The sequence below is a fragment of the Leucoraja erinacea genome, chromosome 30 (assembly GCF_028641065.1).
Source record: "Leucoraja erinacea ecotype New England chromosome 30, Leri_hhj_1, whole genome shotgun sequence".
NCBI lineage: Eukaryota > Metazoa > Chordata > Chondrichthyes > Rajiformes > Rajidae > Leucoraja > Leucoraja erinaceus.
The window spans coordinates 1,435,898-1,453,656 of NC_073406.1; the positions used below are offsets into that span (position 1 = coordinate 1,435,898).

General features: G+C 44.6%; 1 protein-coding gene and 1 long non-coding RNA gene across 2 annotated transcripts in view; one reads left to right on the forward strand and one right to left on the reverse strand.

Annotated features, from left to right (window-relative positions):
* Positions 1 to 3,265, reverse strand: part of LOC129711450 (uncharacterized) — a 43,928-nt gene extending 40,663 nt beyond the window's left edge. Inside the window, exon 1 of the long non-coding RNA XR_008725850.1 lies at positions 2,882 to 3,265. This is a non-coding gene — a long non-coding RNA (uncharacterized LOC129711450). The remainder of the gene's footprint in view (positions 1 to 2,881) is intronic.
* The window catches only part of LOC129711449 (immunoglobulin superfamily member 21-like), a 213,714-nt gene that overhangs the window by 171,650 nt on the left and 24,305 nt on the right, over positions 1 to 17,759 (forward strand). The window lies entirely within an intron of this gene.

Genomic DNA, 17,759 nt, shown 5'->3' on the forward strand with positions numbered 1-17,759 from the left:
GCACATCCCCAATTCTGGACTTTCCACGTGTCAACGTTAATTTAATGTTTCATGAATCTTGTGTTTTATGACTGTAGGCAGACCAATTTACCCCCCTCCTGGGACAAATAAAGTTCTATTGTATCGTTTGACTCAATTGTAACCATGTATTGTATTTCCGCTGATGATAACACACAATAAAAGCTTTTCGCTGTACACCAGTACACGTGACAATAAACTCAACTGTAACTGTAGCTGAAGAAGGACCGAGTAATATTGTTGAATGGATGAGTCAGCCTTGAATCCACAGAAGGATGACACTGCACAACTTCTGCATTTGCAAGTTTCATAAAAAAAATAACCCCAGTCTCCCTGCAAGGGTCAGACAGTGGAAGACTCTGACTTGGTTACATTTGTACAATTTGTGAATATATGAAATCAGCTTATATTTTGCCTCGCTGCATGGAAATAGGACAAGTTGTCTAATAGGGGTAATATTGTTTGTAATTAGCATTTATCATCCCTTTGAGGATTATATCGCGTGTGTACCTTGATATTGAAGTACAATAATGTGTAGTAGAAAGTTCCCGAGGCAGCCCATGGAGAGCTCTTGAACGCACACATTCTGTTGGAGTTCATTGTGTTTTGCATGTGATGTTTGGTGCACTCTGCAATTGACTTTGATAAAGGACTAGCTGAGTACATCCACTTTATAAGTAATTACCGCAACCAGTGAAACACTAGAGGGTGTGCTCTCCAATATAGGTTATTGTTTACAGTACGTGGCTTCCCCTCCGGTCAATTGTTGCCGTTATATAAGTGGCGACTCGCGGCAGCTAGAAACATGGTTATTAATTTAACCAGAAAATCTCACATGGTTTCAGCCAAATGAACACAACATCAAATTAATAACAAACATTTATACTGTAAAACAAAACAAAGTTAATTTACTCATAAAGAATCTGTTTAAAGAGCAGCAGGAAGAGAAGGTAGAACATGTTCTACAGAAACAATACAGACATGGAGGCCAGTTGCATACAAACCATGCATCAAGCCTATCACAACTACAGCTGCTGATTGACTGGGGAATTGCCCAACTAATTCTACTCTACTTGCCTCTAACTTAGTAACTAAATACACTCCATTGACAAATATGATGTAAAGGACAGTGTATTGGAAGGAAGTTCAGATGCTGGTTTACAGTACATCGAAGATAAACACACACTGCCGTTACTCCAGCATTCTGTGTTTCTTTCTTTGGTGTAAACCAGCATCTGCGATTCCTCCCTGTAACATTCTCCTTAACATCTTAATCATCTTCTTTATCAATGGAATCAACTACCCTCTCATTCTTACTGACTGAAGAAATACATTGCCTCTATGTCATGCTTCTTCAGGTTAGAGGGCATCAGTACGCAGCTATGGCAGCAGCTCATAAAGCAGAAGGCAGTGCAGTTGGGTAGAAAGAAGGTATTCTTCAGAAGGATCCCGACCTGAAACGTCACCAGTCCAAGTTCTCCAGGGATGGTGCCTGACCTGCTGAGTTCCTCCAGCACTCTATGTCTTTGTTTTGTAAACCAACATCTGCAGTTCCTGTTTCTACAGTTATATATAAGTGTTTAGTTTTGTATGTTTTGGAGAAAGCCTTTAGAGATGCGAGAAGATTGTCACAGTTAAAGGAAGTTTGGTCTTTTCACCAATGGAAACACAGACCATAGAATGCTTCCAAATCTGGTGTAGCTCCACAGAGAAGCAATAGGGAATGGTTCATCTGCTTCCCCCTCTTCACACTACAATCCTTCACTGTGTGAAGCCAAACTTTTATTACTAAGGGTGTTACAAGGGGAAGTTGTCAAGCTGTGGAGATGGGGAAGAATGAGGTGGGATGGAAGATGAGGTCAATATTGAGCTGGAATGATGGTGAACTAGGATATCTGTGGGTAGCAAGGCTCACTAATTAGAAGATGCTAAGGACATTGACCATAAAAATCTTTGAGTTTGGACAAGACAGCCGGTAAAGATGACAATACAGGAAGTACTTTGATACTAAAGGGGGAAATAATTTGCCTTTGGGTGGCAAGTTTTTTCCACTTGTATAAAATAAAACCAGTTATTTCCAAAATTATGAAATGTAATCAAATATGCCAGTATAAATGTGTAGGAAGTAACTGCAGATGCTGGTTTAAACTGAAGATAGACACAAAACGCTGGAGTAACTCAGCGGGACAGGCGGCATCTCTGGAGAGAAAGAATGGGTGACGTTTCGGGTCGAGACCCTTCTTCAGACTGCAATACAGGCGAGTTATCAGGCAACTGAATCATCCTATCACAACTAGAGAGCGGCCCTGGACTACCATCTACCTCATTTGTCTTCCTGCTGACTGGTTAGCATGCAACAAAGCCTTTCACTGTACCTCGGTACACGTGTCAATAAACTAAACTCAAAGACAAATGTCCTGGAATTCCTCCATTGTGCCTTCCTGATTCAATCTCTTGAACCAATAGTTCTTTGTGCCAACACTGGATAATGTCTCAGTCATTCATGCGAACAGCCTTCCTCGTGATGAGCACAGTAAAAATAGAAAAAGGAGAAAATGATTCTCTCCTCGTAACCTGGTTGGGTGCATCAGTAATTCTCCATCCATCAGAATGACAAAAATCTGTTGACGCAAATCCACACACCACGTGACCAGGGAGCGTTCTGGCCTCACCATTTTTCTCTGCTAACCGAATAGACACTTCTGAACCAAAATTAGAACATGATGAATGGAGTTAATGTGACCCAGTTTAAAGCAATCAGGGATACCTTTCCCAATCTCCCACGGATCTCTTTGGTGTTTGTCAGTGGCCCAGTGGAGGGAGGGAAATATCGACTTTAAGGAATTAAAACAAAACCGTTTACCTTCCCAGGGAATTTAGCAGTGGCAGAACATTTCTCGCACAACTCAGGGTCGCAGATGATTCACGATCTTTGGTGAATATCCCATGGTGGTTTCTTGAGAAGGCAGGTAACATTTGACTGAGGTCTGAAAGCCCACTGTGTACAAAGAAAGACTTTGATTTAATGAGGTTTATTCAAAGATTTTTATTACAAATGTTCACATTCTCAACCACAGTAATTGTTTGGTCTTTGAACTGCAGAGAAGAAAAGTGAATGGGTATGAGAGTTACACACATCCACTGGTTCCCATGGCTATGTAGACTACACTTCTTCTCACCCTGCTTCCTGCAAAGACTCTATCCTCCGTCTACGCTGCATCTGCACCCGGGATGAGGTGTACCATACCAGGGCATTGGAGATGTCCTCATTCTGTAGGAAACAGGGGTTCCCCATTTCCATTATAGATGAGGCTCTCCCTTGCACCGCAGGAGTTTTTACCTGTACCTCCACTCTTGAGGCTCTTGCCCCTCCAATCTCATCTACTGTATCCTCCTTCTTTACGGTAAACTAACAAGGACAGGCTCGGCGATCGTTTCGAGTCCCCCGCTTTTAACCTCACCTTCCACCCAACTCCTCCTCCCATCAGCCGTCGCATACAGCATATAATCCTCCAACGGGATCCCATTACTGGCCGCATCTTCCCATCTTCCCATCTCCACCCCTTTCTGCTTTCCGCAGAGACTGTTTCGTCTGCAACTCCCCACCCAAACCACCCCCTCCCCAGGTACCTTCCCTTGCAACCGCAGGAGATGCAACACCTGCCCCTTTACCTACCCCCCTCGACTCCATCCAAGGACCTAATCAGTCAATAGATCGAGTAGATGCATAGAGTCTCTTGGCCAGAGTATGGGAATCGAGAACCAGAGCACATAGGTTTAAGATGCAGGAGGAAAGGAACGTGAAGGGTAACATTTTCACAAAAAAGAGTGTTGGGTGTATGGAACAAGCTTCCAGAGTAGGTCGTTGAGGCTGGGACTATTGCAATGTTTAAAAAACATTTAGACAGGTACATGGATAGGACAGGTTTAGATGGATAAGGGGCAAACTGAGGTAGGTGGGACTAGTGCAGATGGGGCATGTTGGTCGGTATGGGCAAGTTGGGCTGAAGGGCCTGTTTCCACGCTGTGTCTATGACGTCGGTGTTGCTCAACCATATTATTAAATATCAAGCATCTCGAGATCACGGTATCCTCTGTTTTATAGATCCAGCATTTTGCATATCTCCAATATCAGATACAGGCTGAGGTGTCCTGCAGGTGTCCTGCTACCATTCAATCCACAGGCTGGGGGAAAGCTTTGCTAACAGAAGACAGACAAATGGCTCTCACTATCTTTATTATAAAATCCATCTGTACGGGGGCAGATGAGGAGAGGTTGCCTTTATAAGTAAACTACTGAGAAGCTGCAGTTGTTTTTAATAGGGATGACAGGAAGTGTCAAATCCACTGCTGTAATTCACTGCAGTGCCAACCTTCTTGTCCACAATTCCCTGGACTCCTGACAGGACAGCTTTAATCAAAGACTGACTCCCAAGCAGCTCGAGACAAAGATTGAAAGCACAGGAGGAGATTAATTTAATATAGTAGTTACACACAGCTCCACCTCGGACAACCTGCACTCTCTTTATCTAACGTAACCCTTGCTTTGCTGAATAAATGACAGTGTTGTGTAACTAAACTGTTCCCTCTGCTGAGGAAATGATTACATTGACTAAGCCTGATGTTGGACACATAAAGCTGGAGGAACTCAGCAGGTCCTCACCCCCTGACTCTCAGTCTGAAGAAGTGTCTCCAGCCCAAACATCACCTATTCCTTTTGTCCAGAGATGCTGCCTGTCCCGCTGAGTTACTCCAGCTTTTGGTGTCTATCTTCGGTTTAAACCAGCATCTGTAGCTCCTTCCTACACACTAAGCCTGAAGATGTCTGTGTGGACATCCTCCCCTTCACTCCTTCACAATATTTTCTCTCCTGTTTCTGCCTTTTCAACCTTGTCATCAACTTTTTTTCTCACGTGAAAATAACTCACTGTTCATCTTTTCACAATAAAAATGAAAGAAAGCTGTAGGTCACCACAAACTAGAGGTCCTGGGGTGTTCATGGCAGTCATAGATTCATAGAGCAAAGAAGGTTTGCCCGTTCCAAACGCCTCTTAAATGAAGTAACGGCATCTCTCCTGGCACATTTGCTCCTAATATCTACCACTCTCTGGGCAAATTTTTAGTTTAGTTTAGTTTAGAGATACAGCGCGGAAACAGGCCCTTCGGCCCACCGGGTCTGCTCCGACCAGCGATCCCCGCACACTAATACCATCCTACACCCACTGGGAACAGTTTTTACATTTATACCGAGCCAATTCGCCTAAAAATCTGTACATCTTTGGAGTGTGGGAGGAAACTGAAGATCCACGCAGGTCACGGGGAGAACGTACAAACTCCTTACAGACCGAACCCGTAGTCAGGATCGAACCCGGGTCTCCAGCGCTGCAAGCGCTGTAAGGCAGCAACTCTACCGCTGCTTTTGATTTTTGTTTTTTTCATTTGTTTGGTTGTTTTTTGTGTGTACATATGTGTGCCTGTGTAAATATATATACATGGTATATATATATATATATATGTGTAGGTAGACACAAAATGCTGGAGTAACTCAGCGGGACGGGCCGCATTTCTGGAGAGAAGGAATGGGTGACGTTTCGGGTCGAGACCCTTCTCCAGGCTGACAAGGTCCCAACAGTCGACCATATCTATGCCTCATCTTTTTATATACTTCTATCAGGTCTCCTTGTAACAGTAGCCCTTTAATCCAGGCAAGATCCTGGTGTATAAGAAGGAACTGCAGATGCTGGAAAATTGTAGGTAGACAAAAGTGCTGGAGAAACTCAGCAGGTGCAGCAACATCTATGGAGCGAAGGAAATAGGCAACGTTTTGGCCCGAAACCCTTCCGGGTTTCGGGCCGAAACGTTGCCTATTTCCTTCTCTCCATAGATGCTGCTGCACCTGCTGAGTTTCTCCAGCACTTTTGTCTACCTAAGATTCTGGTGTATCTCCTCTGCACTCTCTCCAATACTATCAAATCCTTCCTATCATGCTGATGCCAGAATCACACACAATACACCAAGCATTCACAGCTGAAGGTCAGAAACACTCGATGTAAAGTCTGTGCGCTCAGCAAATTCTTAACTCTCACAAAATACATTGCCGCAGCCAACACCTCATACACCAGACACGAGGAACTTAAACAAAGGTGTGTGTTTTTTCAAGGTCTCTTCACAGAATGTGTCTGGAACCTTGCACCAAACATTATTTCAAACCAGAGAACAGTGAGTAATGTGACACATTATAAAGGCGACAATTATTATGTCAAAGCAGATAGACACAGAAAGCTGGAGCAACTCAGCGGGTCAGGCAGCATCTCTGGAGAAAAGGGATAGGTGACGTTTCGGGTCGAGACCCTTCTTCAGACAGAGTCAGGGGAGAGGGATCGAGAGACATGAAAAGGTACAAAGAAACTAATGAATGAAAGATATGCAAAATCAAAGTCGGCAACGATGATCAAGGAAAGGTGCAGCCCACAATGGTCCATTGTTGGCTGTGGAGAAGGTGATACCAGTTGTAGATGTAATGTACCAAGGTGGGCCATCCAGTGGAATGAAAACAGAAGATGCATGTCTGGGTATGGATTGGAAGATCTGGGAAATACGATCCAATGAGTTCAATCCCAATGATCGACAAAGTGATAGAAAGTGCAGACACAAGGAACTGTTGATGCTGGAATCTTGTGTAGAACATAAGATGCTGGAGTAACTCAGTGTGTCAGGCAGCATGACTGGAGGATAGAGACACACAATGTTTTAGGTCAGGACTCTCCTTTAAACCCTACTGGACGTTCTTGGACTCATCCTTCATCCTTCTTCTCCACTTGGGGCATGACCACACAACTTGTGACCCGACCTGATGAGTGATATCTGCACGTACATCGCTGTTGATCAGCCAGAGGCAAACGGTCGGTGTTGAAAGGTAACGTGAGATAAATCAGGAGCTGTGAAACTGTCACCACACAATACATCACTGCACACCACCTCATAGTAAGCTATTAACATGAATGATTTATATATGATGAGACGACTGTCTGAGCAATACCATCTAAACTGCTAACATGTGTCCATTAATATTTTCACAACTGATGTATGGTTTCAATTGAAAGAGGTGTTGGAGAAATCATTGTCATATCCTAATCACCCCCCTGAGTGTTGGCAGTGGCTGTATTTGAACGACAGAGCTGGGCTGAAGCACTGAATCGTGGCAACTTGTTTGTGACTAGTTTGTGAATGCTAACAAGGCAACTGAACGACCGTGCGTGGTGCTGGGGGAAGTTGCATCAATTTACTGCTTCGATTAGATGAACTTCAACTCATTAACGAAGTGTAAAACAGTCTCTAAATGTGGCCATTTACGGAGCCTTCAATCACACTGGGGCCACAACGGCCCAAACCACAATAGGCTTCCGTAGGATGGAGGATAACGCTCTATCTAGTGCTAGAGGCATAGCTGATGGAGCTGCCACCCAGGTTCTATGCTGACCTCCAGTCCTATCTGAGAGGGGTTAGCACATTCTCTCTGTAAGTGTGTGGGTCTCCTCCAGGTCCTCCAGCTTCCTGCCACCAGCCAAAGACGTAAATGTGCCCCTAGTCTGTAGGTGAGTAATACGGTATTGAGGACATTGTTGGGAATGTGGGGAATGTCAGAAACTGCAAAGATGCTTCAAGAATTCTTCAGCAGAAGGAAAAACTAAACCCCAATATTTGGGATGATCAGGACTCAGGTCTCACACAGCCTGAGCCCTTGCTACACCTCACAGTGGTGATCGATAAATGCGTGGGGATAGCCCCTTTGGCCCAACTTGCCCAAACCAACCAAAATGTCCCATCTACACTAGTCCCACCTGCCTGCATTTGACCCATATCCCTCTAAACCTGTCCTATCCATGTATCTGTCTAATTGTTTCTTAAATGTTGCAATACTCACTGCCTCAACTACCTCCTCAGGCAGCTTGTTCCATACACCCACCACCCTTTGTGTGAATATGTTACCCCTCAGATTCCTATTAAATCTTCCCCCCCTCAACTTAAACTATGTCCTCTGGTTCTGGATTCGGCTACTCCAAGAGTCAAGAGAGTCAAGAGTCAAGAGTCAATTTAATTGTCATTTGGACCCCTGGAGGTCCAAACGAAATGCCGTTTCTGCAGCCATACATTACACACAAATAGACCCCAGACACAACATAATTTACATTTTACATAAACATCCATCACATAGCTGTGATGGAAGGCCAAAAAAAACTTATCTCTCCACTGCACTCTCCCCCCCCCCGATGTCAGAGTCAAAGTCAAAGCCCCCGGCTGGCGATGGCGATGGCGATTGTCCCGCGGCCATTGAAGCCACGCCGGGTGGTGCGAGGTCGCACACCGGGTCTTGGTGTTGGAGCCCCCGGTGTGCGCTCGCAAAGTCCCGCGGCCATTCCAGCCGCGCGGGGCAGTGATGTTAGGCCCCGCTCCAGGAGCTCTTCAACCCCGCAACACGGGCGGGAGAATTCGCCGTTGCAGGAGCCCCGAAAAGCGGTCTCTCTCCAGGGATCCGCGGGCTCCCGGCGCCGCTGTCCACAGACCCGCAGTAGCAGCCTCCGCATCAGCAGCAGCAGCGGCATCGGCAGCAGCAGCGGCAGCGGCAGCGCTCCACCACCGCTCCACCCGCTCCGGTCTCGGCCAGCTCCGCGACGGCAACGGTGAGTCGGCACCAGAGTCCCCGGCTTCTTCCCGTTGGAGGCCGCTCCTCGTTGCGACCTCAACGACAACTGAGACCCAACGAGAAAAGGTCGGGTCTCCAGTGCAGGGAGAGATTCCCCCACACACACACCCCAACATAAAATAACAAAAACTACATAAAAACACAGACAAAAAATAATAAAAATGCGGACAGGCTGCAGAGGCCGCTGCTGGCCAGAGCCGCGCCGCCTCCGGGCAAGAGACTCTGTGCGTCTACCCGATCTATTACTCTCATGATTTTACGCACCTCTATAAAATCACACCTCATTCTCCTGTGCTCCAAGGAATAGTGTGCTGGCCTGCTCAACCTCTCCCTGTAGATCAGACCCTCGAATCCTGGCAACATCCTCATGAATCTTCCCTGTACTCTTGCCCACATGACAACATCAGGCTCAGCACAACCACTGTCCCATTCTGTTGCCACGTGAAGCCTGTTACACTTTGCTCCAGGAGCAATGGAAGGGAATAAAGAAACATAGAAAAAAAGGTTTACAGATGGAAGTTAAAAATTAGCGGGAGGCTGGAGGTGGTGAAATGCAGAAGAAAGATCGTAGGGCTGGAGGAAGTTCCAGGGATAAAGAATCACAAGGTCAAGGCTATGAAAGGTCTTGCGAAAAAGGGTAAACTAAGCGAGTGGTTTTGCAAATCCATTGCTGGCAGCCATTTAATATTATCTAAAGTATCCACAGAAGTGCTGGACAGTGGCAACGTTTCAACTAAGGAAGAGAGAAAGTGAAGGAAAAGATATTAAAAAGATTGTTAGAGAACAGAGTGCTTTCCCACAGGGAATTACTGGGTAAAGGACATTCATGTTTTACGGGAAAATTGGATAAATATTTGAAGAAGATGAAATATTTCCAGGCTACACAAAGACATGAGGTGAGTGGGATTAGTTTTGAATTGCACCAACACAGAGCTAGTCCACACATGATTACTTCCTTCTATTTTGAAGCTGTGATGGTTCGAATAGAGAAAATATACTCATATTTGTATTACATCTTTCACACAATGTCCTACGGTACTTTGAAGCCAGTAATGCACTTTCAAATCGTGGTCATGCCTATAATGTGTGAAGATGATAGCAGTAAGGCCCAACCAAAGGCAATCAGCTCAGATATTGCAACTGTTTTCCCTTTGATGCAGAATGTGGTTATTTGGCCCATCCAGTCCATGCTGGCTCGCAACTCTTTTCATGATTCGGGGCAGCACAGTGCCACAGCGGTAGAGTTGCTGCCTTACAGCGCTTACATGCCAGAGACGAGGGTTCAATCCTCTGACTACGGGTGCTGTCTGTACGGATTTTGTACGTTCTCCCCGTGACCTGCATGGGTTTTCTCCAACAACTGCGATTTCCACACACACTCCAAAGACGTGCAAGTTTGTTGGTTATTTGGCTTGGTCTAAATGTGAAAATTGGCCCTAGTGTGTAGGATAGTGTTAATGTGTGGGGATCGATGGTCGGCGTGGACTCGGTGGGCCGAAGGGCCTGTTTCTGCACACTATCTCTAAACTAAACTAAACTAAACTAGATTAAACTAAACTAGATTAAACTAAACTAAATCTTCATCCAATCAAACCAGAGATGTTGCCTGTCCCGCTGAGTTACTCCAGCTTTTTGTGTCTATCTTCGTTTTTCTTTACGTTCATTGTTTGGGACTTGGGGGTTGCAACTGGGAATGAACAGAAATGCTAGTCTTATGAACACCAGTTGGTTAATGAGATGGTCACAGTGAGCATCCTTCTTGAACCATTGGTGACAGGTACATGGGTAGGATAGGTTTGGAGGGACATGAGGCAATTGCAGGCAAGAGGGATGAGCTTAGTGAGGCAACTTTGTTACGCATGGACGAACTGGCCCGTTTCTGTGCTGTGCTGCTCCATTACCCGATGGAACTCCACTCCTTCCAGTAAAGATACTCCCACCCTGCTGCTTGGAAGGATATTCCTGAGTTAAGAACCAGCAACAATCTGGAAGGATAATATATTTCCAAAACAGGAGCAACTTAGAGAGAAGCTATGATGATCAGCCATGGTCACATTGAATAGCGGTGCTGGCTCGAAAGGTCAAATGCCCTACTCCTGCATCTATTATTGTTTTCTAAGCCTGTAGACATGTTCTGATATACCTGCTGCATTTGGCCTTACGTTGCTACGCTAGTGTTGGTTTTTTTTGAGAGGTTGCCACAATAACAGAGACAAGTAACAGCAGTCCTGCATTCTAATGGAGAGAGTGGTTCATTCTCACTGTAGATGTGACACAGAGCTGAAAAGAAGCTGTGCTCGAGCAAAAAGGCCAATGTATGAATGGAAACCACACTGTTCCAGGGAGTTTGAGCTATTAGTTCACTCAGTGTGATTGGGAGGGAAGCCAGTATTGAGAATGGAATACGTTTGTTGATGACAAAACAGACATCTCCACCTATCAACAGGGCATTAAAGGCCTCAAGCAAATGTTGATCACCTTTGCTTGACTCGACTTGTGTGTGAATCGACACAGTTACATTGGTGAAGGAGGAACATGTTTTGTGCCAGGAAGCTAGTCTTGAGAGGGCTATGTTTTAAGATGAGAAGTAGGAGTTATAAAAGGAATATTAGGGGTCCATTTATTTACACAGTTGTTGATATCGGAATGTGGTAGTGGCATCTGATGTAATCACTGTGTTTAATAGGCATTTAAATGAACACTTAAGAGACACAAAAAAACTGGAGTAACTCAGTGGGTCAGGCAGCATCTCTGGGGAGAAGAAATAAGTGACGTTTCTGGTCGAGACTCTTCTTCAGATGGGCCACTTATATGGGCAAGCCACAGAAGAATGTGACAAATGGGATTAGTGTATCTGGGCAAAATCGTGACATTAACATGGTGGGCAGAGGGTTTGTTTTTATGTCGTACAACTTTATGGTTGTATGAGAGCAAAAACAGGCTGCGTTTGGTGAAGTGCAGATTATAAACAGAGACGATTAAATCCAACGAGCTACAACAGATTGGGACCAACCGATGTGTTGGCACATCTGGAAATGACCCAAAAGCAGATTAACTGTATGAGGGCAGTGCGGGGAAAGGCAATGGAAAAGATAACAAAAGATATGAAATACAGATACATAATAGGAAACAAAAAAACCAAAATTACAGATATGACAAACTGGGAAAAATACATTTAGTGTTAAATTTTCAGCAATAGTACAGCAGGGGCAAAAGTCAAAGGAAGTTTGTGATTCGTGCAATCTTTCCATCACGGGGTAGCTGAGGAAGGAAATATTTGGAGATTCTAAAATCCTCAGTCATTGGAGCAGAATTAGGCCATTCACCACATTGCATCTGCTTTGCCATAGAATCATGGGTGATTTATGTTTCTCTCTCAACCCTATCCTCCCGCTTCCACCCCACAACCTTTAACACCCTCACTAATCAAGAACCCATCAATCTCCATTTTTTAAATACCCATTGCCTTGGCCTAGTCACAGGCAGCCAACCAGAAAAGCCCCTCTTTTATTACCCCTCTTTGCCTTCGACAAGTCAGCCAATCTTCTATCCATGCTAGCACCTTGCCTCTAATACCACGGGCTCCTATCTTGTTTAGCAGCCTCACATGCAGCACCTTATCAAAGGCCTTCTGAAAATCCAAGTAAACAACATTCTCTGACATTCTCCCCTTAGTATGTTTCTTTCTCTTTGGGATGACACGATCTTGCGTCCTCTGAATCACTCCTAGAAACTAAAGAGGTCACGGTATTGACATGGACATTGCTGATACACACAGACACACATGGCCCGGGTTCGATCCTGACTACGGGTGCTGTCTGTACGGAGTTTGTACGTTCTCCCCGTGACCCGCGTGGGGTTTTTCCAAGATCTTCTGTTTCCTCCCACATTCCGAAGACCAACAGGTTTATAGGTTAATTGGCTTGGTATAAATATAAATTGTCCCTAGTGTGTGTAGGATAGTGTTGGTGTACAGGGATCGCTGGTCAGTGCCGACTTGGTGGGCTGAAGGGCCTGTTTCCGTGCTGTATCTCTAAACGAAACTCAATTTCACATTTTAACATTTTGACTCAAAATGCCTCCCCTCGCCCAACACACCTGATAGTCAGGATTGAGTGAAGAATGGTGCCAGGGCGTGCTTCTATCCTTGTGATTACGCTTCTATCTACAAGCTGTTTGTCCCAATACTTAGTGCCAATGGCGTGTACACATGAACTTGTTAATGGTGTAATTCACCACTTTTAATTTTGGGCAATGTTAACTGGAACACTTGTATTTACTTACTGATTTAAAATGTTATTTATCTGTTGTGGGGGTATCTCAGCTGGAGAAAACAGAATTGAAGACAAATTTATTGATGAAATGAAAATGAGATTCAGGCAAATCTGTCAGCCGGGTCCCGGTCTCAGTGAAACAATTCTATTTTGTTTCCTTTGCTGCATGTTCCTGACTGATTATTTTCTGTAACATGTCATTTAGCACATATCCATTTTGTTTCTAATTACGATTGAGATGAACAAGTATACTACAGGTAAAATATAATACTTACACCTATTAAAATGCCCATTTAAATGTGTCTTCACATGGCCCATCATGTCTCCGGTGATGTGAGACTGTAGCTCAGTCATCAAGACTAGAAGACCTGTCTTTAGTTTAGTTTAATTCAGTTTAAAGATACAGCACGGAAACAGGCCCTTCGGCCCACCCAGATCCTGCTGACCAGCGATCCCCGCACACTAACACTATCCTACACACACTGGGGACGATTTACAATTTTATACCAAGTCAATTAACCTACAAACCCGCACGTCTTTGGAGTGTCGGAGGAAACCGGAGCACCCGGAGAAAGCCCACGCCGGTCACTGGGAGAACGTGCAAACTCCGTACAGACAGCACCCGTGGTCAATATCGAACCCGGGTCTCTGGCGCAGTAACGTAGCAACTCTACCACTGCGCCACCGTGTTCAAATTCTAATCAGCGCCAACCATCAGGAGTTGGGTGAGTGTAGCAGTTTATCCAATCTTGTCCATCATATCAGCAGGTGTGTGCTTCATGCATATGTATTTGCCTCGCAGTTTTAATATGCTCATTAACTCAGCTACTAAAGTAGAATAAGCAGGAACATCGACATATCTCAATCATTTATCTGTAAACGCAGACTTCCATTGACTGGTAGGTAAACACAAAGGCAGCATCTCCAGAGAAAAGAGACAGGTGACATTTCGGGTCGAGACCCTTCTTCATACCCATATCCCTCCAAACCTATCCTATCCATGTACAGCACTAAATGCTTCTTAAAAGTTGCTATTAAAAAAAGTCACAAATAATCTGTAAAAATTCTTCATAAAATGCCAGGTTCACATTCAAAAACACTGGGTGGCGTAGCGGTAGAGTTGCTGCCTTACAGCTCCAGAGACCCGGGTTTGATCCTGACTACGGGTGCTTGTTTGTACGGAGTTTGTACGTTCTCCCCACAACCTTGTGGGTTTTCTCCAGGTGCTCCGGTTTCCACACACACTCCAAAAGCATACAGGTTTATAGTGCTACTTGACTTGGTAAATTTGTAAATTGACTCTAGTAGGATAGTGATAGTGTGCGAGGATCGCTGGTTGGCACGGACCCATTGGGCCGAAGGGCCTGTTTCCACACTGGAGATAGTGATGGTGGTGAAGGTGGATTCACAGTTTATATTCACTCCCTCAGCATAGAAAGCACATTAAAAAAAACAAAGCTTTGCTTCAAATTTGTTCCAGAATGAAAGTTGTGATTGTTAATTTTGTACGGTGTGAGAGGAACATTATTGCGGGGACAATGGCTGGCATTAATCCATTTGATATTTACATTATTTTGCATTGAATCCGTGATTGAATTTTGATGTTTGCTGCTCCTTGCTATCTCTCGTTTTGAGCCAATATATTTGCAGCCCTGTCCATCTCACCACCAGTGTCAGCTGCTCAAACACAATCATATTTTCCAAGCGAAAATGTAATTATGAAAGAGATTGATAGCAATTGTCCCAGCTACCATCCTTAAAGAGATATTGTGGTGGAGAGAATGCGTTAGGAGACACAGTTGCAGTCAGTGTGTGAGTGGGAGAATAACCTGCAGACATCCACGATATTTATCATGGTCATAGAATCATAAAGTGATACAGTGTGGAAACAGGCCCTTCGGCCCAACTTGCCCACACTGCCCCATCTACACTAGTCCCACCTGCCTGCGTTTGGCCCATATCACTCTAAACCTGTCCAATTCATGTACCAATGTTTCTTAAACGTTGCGATAGACCCTGGTCAATAGCACATCCGATTATACTATATGGTCTTGTTCTTTCTCAGACTAGTATTTTGATCAGGGGCCACAGTTTAAGAATAAGGGCTAAGCCATTTAGAACAGAGACGAGGAAACACTTTTTTCTCAGAGAGAGTTGTGAGTCTGTGGAATTCTCTGCCTCAGAGGGCAGTGGAGGCTGGTTCTCTGGATACTTTCAAGAGAGAGCTAGATAGGGCTCTGAAAGATAGCGGATTCAGGGGATATGGGGAGAAGGCAGGAACGGGGTACTGACTGGGGATGATCAGCCATGACCACATTGAATGGCGGTGCTGGCTCGAGGGCTGAATGGCCTACTCCTGCACCTATTGTCTATTGTACCGCATTTGGTACATTGTGAGCAACTTTGGGCACCATATCTGAGGAAGGATGTGCCGGCTCTGGAGAGGGTCCAGAGATTTACAAGAATTATCCCAGGAATTAGTAGGTTAACATATGAGGAGCGTTTCGACGGCATTGGGCCTGTACTCCCTAGAGTTTAGAAGAATGAGGGGGGACCTCATTGAAGTGTACAGAATGGTGAAAGGCTTGGATAGAGTGGCTGTGGAGAGGATGATTCCACTAGTGGGAGAGTCTAGGGCTAGTGGTCATAGCCTCAGAATTAAAGGATGTTCTTTCAGGAAGGAGATGAGGAGAAATGTATTCAGTCAGAGGATGGTGAATCTGTGGAATTCTTTGCCGCAGAAGGCTGAGGAGGCAAAGTCAGTTGATATATTTATGGCAGAGATGGATAGATTGTTGATTAGTACGGGTGTCAGGGGTTATGGGGAGAAAGCAGGAGAATGGGGTTAGGAGGGAGAGATAGATCAGCCATGATTGAATGGCGGAGTAGACTTGAAGGGCCGAATAGCCTAATTCTGCTCCTATCACTTATGATCTTATGATCTTATGATATTGTGATTAACATTGAATATATGAGAGATCACGCAAGTGAATTGTGAGCAATATATCAGGTTTGGTTCCAGGGGCTATGGTATATATTAGTGATGAAGTTTATCACCACTATATCAAGGAGGATGCAGTAAATAAATGAAGGATACGGTAACGAATATATTGGGTTTACAGTGTAGGATGCACGGTATATCAAAGAATGTTAGAACAATAAGTGTACGCTATATATCAAAATGTGATTGTGAGATAAGCAGATGTGGAATTTATCAGGAGAGCGTTACCACCTAGCTTGTGTGATATATCAAGGCATTAAAGAGAAATGTTTGGGTATAGTAATGATACATTGAGGTGTGATGTGTATCAGAGCATTGTAGTAAAAGCCGTGTGGTCTAAGAGTGAGCTGGAGCTTTATGAGAGGTTTTGTGTCTGCCATAATGTAAGCGATATGGAGTCAGTTACCAAGAGTGGTTTAGAACTATCAATTCAGGCATGCAAAGCCTTTTGTGAGGAAGCTGATGTCGTTGTGTCCTGTTTTCTCGTTTTGGACCATCAATTTGATATTTCCCAATGAAGAAATGTTTAACAAGCATGCAAGAGAGAAACTAAAAGGGAAGAGAAAGCTTCTTTTCCATGTTTGGTCGCCACTCACACCTCCTGTCCTTCACCGCCAGAACCGTAAACAAGTTGAGAATAAAATGAAGGCCTGATTGAAGGCATCTGCTGCACCTGCTGGCCATGTTTGTCCTAATGGAAGGAAATGAGATGTAGCCGGGGCTGTCCAGGGGAGTAATGGGAAGATGACGTGGGCTGTTTCACCACAGGCCAGTGATGGGCCCTCGTTTAAATTAACCCCCATCGATGTAATTCTTTCACATAATCCTTTCAGTCAACAAGGAGAAACAGCAACACGGAGCCGAATGAATAAACCAAGCCTGTACTTCTCGATGTGAATGCCCATGTGAAGGTTTTACAGATAATAAATGAATTGCAAACATTCTCATTGCAAAAGCTGCCCATCACAATGGCTGTGATATGGAGGTGAAACAGAAACTGCCCAAAGATAGACACTAAATGCTGGAGTAACTCAGCGGGACAAGCCACTTCAGTTTAAACCAGCACCTGCAGTTCCTTCCTACACAGGAACTGCCCGCTATCTTAAACACAGTCCACATGAGGAGCAGTGCCCCAAACATCTGATGGGCATGAATGTATAACAACGGTCGCCGTCAGGTGAGGTCATTCACAAGTTCACATCATTGGAGCAGAATTAGACCATGGGAATAAGAAAAGAAACCAGAGGAGACATTGGCAGATGCATTTATATCGTCCCCGAAAACAGTCTGAGGTTTGCAAAGAGCGGATCGCAAATGAAGAAAGATCCAGCAGAAGATAGGGAAGTTTGAAAGCACGCAACACCAGCACCACCAGATTCAGGAACAGCTTCTTCCCCTCTGTTATCAGGCTTTTGAACGGCCCATCCGTAAGCTAGGGTACTTCTGATTCACATCCACCCCATTGCGGACATTGGACTTTGTCTCTGGAACTGATGAGCTACAATGCTGAGAACTACAGTATATCCTGCACTCTGTATCATTGCTTTAACTCTATCTATTGTCCCAGAGTTTGACTTGAATGTATTTGTGTATGGTATATCTGACCTGATAGGACAGCTTTTCACTGTACCTCAGTACACGTGTCGATAGTAAAACTAACCTACACATGAACAAACTGTGCCACCTCCATTGTGAGGGATTCCAGGAGGATAGTCATTGTGGGATGGGCTTTGTTGATGCGACACAGAGCCAGAGTCAGGGT